Genomic DNA, 8,940 nt, shown 5'->3' on the forward strand with positions numbered 1-8,940 from the left:
CAAAGCTATCAAACAAATACGATGGTGAAATAAAAACATTCCAGGATAAACAGAAGCTAAGAGATTTTGTCAAAGCCAACCATGGCACAAAACATCCTAAAGGGAGTTCTGTGGCCAGAGAACCAACAAGAACAGACAACAACCAGAGACTGACATACATGGCATCACCTCCCAGAACTAAATCAACAGAAGGAAGAATTGAGAACAGAACAAAACTATAAGAACAAACTCAGGGAGGTCAGTCTATAATAAAAACAATTACATTGTATTAACAGGATAAAAAAAAACTACACTAAATGGAAGGAAAAGTTAATGGAATATAAGGTAACCTCAAAGAAAAATAACACTTCACAACATACCAAGAAAATGCAAATCCAACAAGAACATATCAGCATTAAAACTATGAGGAAACTCACAAGAAAGAACACTACAACCATGAACTCACCAGAGGAAGACATGCAGAACAAAGAAAGCAGCAACACCAAAAAAGACAAACATAATGGCAGCAATTAATAAATAGTTATTGATAGTTACACTGAATGTAAACAGATTAACTGCACTAGTTAAGAGACAGAGGCTGGCAGAATGGATAAGAAAACAAGATCCTTTAATATGCTGTCTGCGAGAGCTACATCTAACACACAGAGACAATCACAGATTAAATGTCAGAGGATGGGGAAAAAATACCAAGCTAATTGCAATAAAAAAGGAATAGGAGTGGCAGTACTAATCCCCAATAAAATAAACTGTAAGACAAAAACCAGCATAATAGATAAAGATGGGCATTATCTCATGATGAAAGGGAAAATTCAACATGATGACATAACCAAAATAAATATCTATGCTCCCAATGAAAGAGATCCAAAATATATGAAGCAAACTCTAATAGATTTGAAAAAAGAAACAGCCAAATCTAGAATAATAATGGGTAATTTTAATAACAACTTTAAGAAATAGATAGAAACTTGACAAAGACACAGAAGAACTAAAAAACACAATCAGCCTACTGAACCTCATAGATGTGTACAGAGCATTCAACCCAAGGAATGCACAATGCACATTCTTTTCCAGTGCATATGGAACATTCTCTGGAATAGACCATATCTTAGGCCACAAAACAAACCTCCATAAATTTATAAATATCAAAATACTACAAACCATAATCCTATCAAATTAGAAAACAACAATAGGAAGAACAAGAAAATAAACTCAAATATATGGAAGCTGAATAACACTCTGCTGAGAAGCAACTGGATAGGAGAATAAATAAAACACGAACTCACAAAGTTCTTAAAAACAAATGAGAACAAAAACACAACATATCAAACACTTTGGGACACAGTGAAAGTGGTGCTGAGAGGACATTTATTGCAATAAATACACACATCCAAAAAGAAGAAAGAAACAAAATGAACACATTAACACAGCATCTACAACAATTAAAAATAGACCAACAGAGGGATTCTATAGCCACCAAAAGAAAACCAATAATAATGATTAGAGCAGAAATCAGTGAGATAGAAAACAGAAAAACGATAGAAAGAATCAACAGGACAAGAAGCCGGTTCTTTGAAAAGATTAACAAAATTGACAGACCTAACAAAATTAACAAAATTGGCAATCCTAACAAAATAAAAGAGGGAGAAGACACAAATAACACGCATTAGAACCCACACGGGCGATGTCAAAATGGAACCAAAGGAAATCAAAAGGATAATAACAGAATATTATAAAAAGTCGTACTCCAACAAACTTGAAGACTTACAAGACATGGATCCATTTTTAGAAAAACACAACCTACCTAAACTTACACAAAGAGGAGAAGAAAACTTGAACAGACTCATAACAAAAAATAAAAAATTGATTAGGTCATCAAAAAACTCCCAACCAAAAGAAGTCCATGTCCACATTGTTCCACTAGTGAGTCCTAGCAAACATTTAGGGAGGACCTGTCACCAATTCAACTCAAATTATTCCAGAATATAGAAGAGGATCCTAATATGTTTTATGAAGTAAGCAAAACCCTCATACCAAAACCAGGGAAGGACGTCACTAAGAAAGAAAATTATAGACTAACATCCCTCATGAACATAGATGCATAAATTCTCAACAAAATCCTAGCCAACAGAATCCAGAACACATCAAAAATAAAACATCATGATCAAGTGGGATTCAAATCAGGTATACAAGGATAGTTCAACATTAGAAAAAAAAAATCAATGTAATCTACCATAAACTAAGAAAAAATAAAAGAACCACATGATCATATCAATTGATGCAGAAAAGACATTTGACAAAATCCAACATCATCACTGAAAAAACACTCAACAAAGTAGGAACTGATGGGAAATTCCCCAACATAATTATGAGCATATATACAAAACCAAAAGCCTACATTACTCTCAATAGATAGAAACTGAAAGCCTTCCCTCTACAAACAGGAAATAGGCAAGGATGCCCTTTGTCACCACTCCTATTCAATATTGTGCTGAAAGTCTTAGCAAGAGCTATATGGCAAGATAGGTAAATTAAAGGAATCCAAATTTACAAAGAGGTAGTAAAGCTATCTCTATTTGCAGATGATATCATCCTATACATAGAAAACCCCAAAGTCTCAATAAAAAAGGTACTAGACCTCATTGGAAGATTCAGCAAACTGGCAGGATACAAGATCAACATACAAAAATCAGTTGGATTCCTGTATAACAATATGGACAGTGTTGAAAAGAACATTAGGAAAGCAATACCATTTACAATAGCTGCCCATAGGATGAAATATCTAGGAATAAATGTAACCAGAGAAACAAAGGACTACACAAAGAAAACTACAAAACACTACTACAAGAAACCAAAAGAGACCTACAAAAATGGAAGAATTTACAATTCTCGTGGATAGAAAGACTTAACATTGTGAAAATGTCAAAGCAATGTTACACATATAATGCAATCCCAATCTAGAATTCGTGGTATTCTTCAAAGACATGGAAAAAAACAATTACAAACTTAATATTGAAAAGAAAAAGACCCAGGATAAGCAAAGTACCGCTTAAAACAATAGTAAGGTTCGAAACTTCTCACTCCCCAAACTTAAAATTTATTACATGGCTACAGTGGTCAAAACAGTTTAGTACTGGTACAATGAAAGATACATTGATCAATGGAACAGAATTGAGAATCCAGAAATTAACCCATCCACACACAGCTAACTAATTTTCGACAAAGTGCCTGAATATGTCACATGGAGAGGGATAGTCTTTTCTACAGATGGTACTGGCAAAACTGGAAAGCGTTATGCAAAAGATTGAAACAAGACCTTTACCTCAGGCCTTATACAAAAACAACTCAGCATGGATTAAAGATCTAAATGTGAATTCCAGAATTATGAAGGCCATCAATGAAAAAATATGGAAAAATGTGAGGCCTCTAATTTAGGGCTTACATAGACTACCAAACATTTGAAAACTACATAAACAAAAGTAGACAAAATAGATAACTAGTAATACTAAAAATTAAAAACTTATGTGCATCAAAACTCTTCACCAAAAGAGTAAAAAGGGAACCCACAGAATGGGAAAACATCTTTAGTGACACATAGAACACAATACTCATTTCTAACATATATAGGAAACTACAATATCTCTATAAGAAAAAGACAACACAACAAAAAACGGATGCAGGACATAAACAGACACTTCACCAAGGAGGATATCCAGGCAGCTAACAAACATATGAAGAAATGTTCACGATAATTTCCCATTGTTTTTGTTACTGTTAGGTGCTATCGTGTCAGTACTGATTCACAGTGACTTTACGCACAGCAGAACGAAACACTTCTTGATCCTGGGCCAACCTCACTACCGTTGTCACACTTGAGTGCATCAATGGTGCCACCTGGCCAATCCATCTCAATGGGGGTCTACCTATTTTTCTCTGACCCTCCAATTTACCAAACATGATATAAGTCTCCAGTAATTGGTCCCTCCTGACAATATGTCCAAAGTATGAGAGACGAAGTTTGGCCATCTTGGCCTCCAAGGAGCACTCTGGCTGCACCTCTTCCAAAACAGATATATTGGTTTTTGGCAGCCCATGGCACTTCCAATATTCTTCTCTAACACCACAACTCAAAAGGATAAATTCTTCTATGGTTTTCCTTACTCACTGTCCAGATTTCGCATCCATATGAGGTTATTGAAAATACCATGGTTTGGGTCGGGTGCACCTTAGTCCTCAAGCTCTTTGCTCAAAGACATCTTTGCTCTTCAATCCTTTAAAAAGATCTTGTGCAGCAGATTTGCCTAATGAAATACGCTGTTTGATTTCTTGACTGCTGCTTCCATGAGTGTTGATATTTGATCCAAGAAGAATGAAGTCCTTGACAACTTCAATCTTTTCTCCATTGATAAGAATGTTGTTTATTGGACCAGTGATGAGTATTTTTATTTTCTTTACATTGAGATGTCATGTATACTGAAGGCTGTGCTCTTTGATCTTTATTGGTAAATGTTTTAGGCCCTCCCTCTTCACTTTCAGCAAGCAAGATTGTATCATCTGCATATCGTAGGTTGTTAATCAGTCTTCCTCCAATGCTGATGCCATGTTTTTCTTTATAGAACCCAGCTTCTCAGATGATTTGCTCAGCATACAGATTGAATAAATATGGTGAAATAATACAACCCTGTTGTACACCTTTATTCATTTTAAATCATTTAGTGTTCTCATGTTCTGTTCAAACAATTGCCTCTTTGTCCAGGTACAGATTCCTCATGAGCATAATTAAGTGTTCCAGAATACTCATACTTTTCAATGTTGTCAATACCTTGTCATGATACACACAATTGATAGCTTTTGCATAGTCAATAAAGCACAGATAAACATATTCCTGGTATTCTCTGCTTTCAGCCAAGATCCATGGGTTATCAGCAATCATATCCCTCATTCCACATTCTCTTTTGAAACTGGATTGAATCTCTCCATTACTAAGATCCAATATTATATTTCAGCATTGAGTTTATCTCTTAATCTGTCACACACTCATGTGTATTTGTATGCACAATGACTGATTAAACATTTTTTATATATCATAAGCTAAACATATGCTTAGTAAATTCATTTGTAGTGGCATAGGTAAAAGAATAATTTTAAAGGTCTCTTTAATATGTAGTCAAATACAATATGCTCAGATTTATCAAAACTAAGAGATAGAAAAAGTGGGTTTTGAAGATGATTCTGAGTTAACTATTTTGGTAAAAATAGATACATTTTACAAATTCTAAATATGTGTCAAGTAATATATTAGTTGTGTTAAAAAGGTTGTATGTCTTAAATTTCAGTTTAACTTTGTGAGATATTATTAAGGTCCTATGTTATAGTGAATTGACACTTCATCCTTTCTGACTGCATAAAATATAATCAGTTTCCTTTATGTCTTTTTATTTTATATTGAAACATGTTTAATTTATCAACTTGTTTAACATGACAAGCCTAAGCATGGAAGCAATTTATTCAACAAATTGATAAATCTGACCTACTTAACAGTTGCAAAAGTAGGCTCAAATTTAGCTGTGTTTAGCACTATATATTTTTTCTTTTGTCTTTTAGAGTTTTGCATTGCAGGTGTATTGTGTTGGCCTGTTCAATATAAAAAGGAGTTAGAATAAACAGATCATTAAAGCTCCCCTATCTGCAATCATATATAATACCTGAGTAGAGAACAATGGTCAACCCAGCTCAAATTTCTCTTTTTTTCATATGGAATATATTCTTCAATTAAAAACACAAAACAAGACCCAACAACCACAAAACTGTGTGCTCCCCATGCACAATGCAAACCAAAACAGTTCAAATGTTATTCATATATTATAGATGAAAGGCAGATAATGCATGTACAACTTTACCGGAACAATAAGAGTGCTTTAAGACCCTGCAGTAAAAAAAAAGTAGTTTAAAACTTCAAATAGTGGCATAATGACAAAGCACAATTCTGCAAACTTTATAATTGTAGAAAGGTATACAGAGTTTAGATCAAATCTCAGTATAATTTCCATTTTTATTTATCTCAACCTTTTGATAAGTGACTTGTGAGATTTGTTTTAAACAGTGAAATTATTCAAAAATAAAAATTTGTGTGACAAAGTAGAGTGTTAAAATATTCTGAGTTCTATTATTTGACTATTGGTATGGAACAAAACACTAAACATCCATGTATGTAAGTTTCATAAATGTTACCTTGTTAAATAACTCTCTTCTTAGAATAAAGGATGTCAAGACTTTGTTATATGTACTTTGATCATGTAATCACTAACTGGTTCCTAGAGAATGACATTGTACTTGATAAAGTAGAGGGCCAGGAAAAAAGAGGAAAAACTTCAAAAAGATGGATTGACACAGTGGCTTCAACAGTGAGTGTAAACAACAATGATTACAAATACGTCAAATGACTGGGCAGTTATTTGTTCAGCAATATATGGTGATTCTGTGTCAGAATCAACTTTATAGCACCTAAAAAACACACACAACTTGTAACAAATACTTATATGTTTATATATGTTTACGAATATATATAATTGCAAACATAGGATATTTTTGGTTCCTAGAAAGGTCTTGTTTACCTGGTTTACCAGTAGATCAGCATTTGAATCACTTTCTTTTGATACATGTTATATGTTCCATCTATAGTGTCCTGCCTTTCCTGATCAGTATTGACCAACGTATTTCCAGTATCATCCAAAAATCAAACAGGGAGTTCTGTTTCACGTTTAGTCACTTACCTTTTCATGATTCACTTCTTCTGGTTACATATGGAATGACTATTAATAAGAATGAAATTTTCAATTGGATGTTAATAAAACTTTATGCATATTTAAGAATGCTTTTATAATTCTGTACTGAAAACAAAATGTCATAGAAGAATCTATATTCAAACTACTTCAATACATCCAAATGCAGAATTATATTACCAGTCAGGTATATTGATCTCATTTTTAAATACATACGTGACCCTGTTAAAGATACTAGTAGCAGAAGAGTTTATTTTATCTTGCTCTATTTTTCAGGTTGTTGTCAGTTCTGTGTTTGTGTTTTGTGTGTCTGTGTTTGTGTTTTGTGTGTACATTTATTTTGTTTACTTGACCTGCAATATGTATATATATTGAAGGTCAGCTAAAAATACAATTCTACTTCTCTCAAGTCAGTTTATAATATGAAAGTCAATGGTACTTTCAATATTCTTCAGCAGCACTATATAACTCAAATACAATGATTCTTCTGCTTTTCTTATTCATTGTTCCAAATTCAATGCATATAAGGCTATTGAACATACCATAGCTTGGGTCAGGTGCGACTTAGTCTTCAAAATGATATCTTTGCTATTTCACACTTTTAAAAGCTTTTTTTTTTTTTTTTTGCAGCAGATATGCCTGATGCAATAAATCATTTTATTTTATTTTTTTGCTACTGCTTGCATAAATGTTAATTGGGGGTCCAATAGCTTCAATCTTTTCCCCATTTATTATATTATTTGTTGGATCATTTGTGAGGATTTTTATTTTCTTGATATTGAAGTTCTAACTATAGTGAAGGCTGTTAATATTTGTTCTTCATCAGTTAGTATGTTATGTCTTCTACATTTCCACCAAGCAAAATTGTGTCATCTTCTTATAGCAAATTGGCAATGAGTTTTCCTTTAACCTAATGCCACATTCTTCAAATAAGTTTCTCAGATGGTTTGATCAGCATATGTTGTTGTTGTTGTTGTTAAGTGCCGTTGAGTCGGTTCCGACTCATAGCGACCCTGTACAGGGTTTCCGAGGCTGTAAATCTTTACGGGAGCAGAACACCTCATCTTTCTCCCGCTACCAGAGCTAGTATTGGATAAATATGGTGAAAGTATACAAACCTGGAACACACACTTCTGGATTTAAACTATTGAGTATCCACTTGTAATATTCTAATGACTGCCTCTTGGTCCAGCACGATTAAGTGTTCTTAATGGAAGAATGCAATTTCCATTCTTCCCAATGTTCTCTATAGTTGTTGTGATGGTACACAATTGAAAAGTTTTGTGTAATCAATAAATAATATATAAATATATATATCTGGTATTCTCTACTTTCAGCCAAGATCCATCTGACATTAGCAGTGAAATTCCTCATCCCATGTCCTCTTCTAAATCTGGTTAGAATTTATGGATGGATCCAGTTGATGTACTACTACAACTATTTTTATATTATACTCAGAAAAAATTGACTTTTATGTGATGTTAGGATATTGTTCTGTGATTTCTGCATTCTGACTGTACTTCTTTGAAGACAGATTTGTTTGTTTATCTGGTAGTCAATGATACTTTCAATATTCTCTTCCAACACAATTATTTTAATATATCAACACTTTTAAGATCTTTACTTTTCATTAACCAACATTAACTTGCATGCTGTTGTCATTGCTAAGTTCCCTATAGTCGGTTCCGACTCATAACAATTCAACCTTGACTGGCACCCTCCTCAGAGTTGCTGCTACACTTGATCTCATTGTTTCTGACACTATGCCAATCCATCCTGTTGTGGGTATCACTATATTTCACTGTCCCTCTACTTAATGAATCATGATATCCCTCTCCAGAGATCGATTCCTTATGATAATATGTCTAAAGTATGAGAGACAAAGTCTAGCCATCTTGGTTTCTAAGGCACATTCTGGTTGGACTTCTTCAGACACTTATCTGTTTGTTTTCTGACAGTCCATGACTTCTCTAATCATCTTCTCTAGCTAGCACCATAACTCAAATGCCTCAACTCTTCTATAGTCTTCCATATCAATTGCCTGCCTTTTCACATGCATATGAACATACTGAAACTATGATGGCTGAGTCAAGCATACTTTAGTCCTCAAACTTGTATCTTTGCTCTTGAGCACTTTAAAGAGGTCTTGTGTAGCAGATTT

Source organism: Chrysochloris asiatica, unplaced genomic scaffold (assembly GCF_000296735.1).
Source record: "Chrysochloris asiatica unplaced genomic scaffold, ChrAsi1.0 scaffold00499, whole genome shotgun sequence".
NCBI classification, from domain to species: Eukaryota; Metazoa; Chordata; class Mammalia; order Afrosoricida; family Chrysochloridae; genus Chrysochloris; species Chrysochloris asiatica.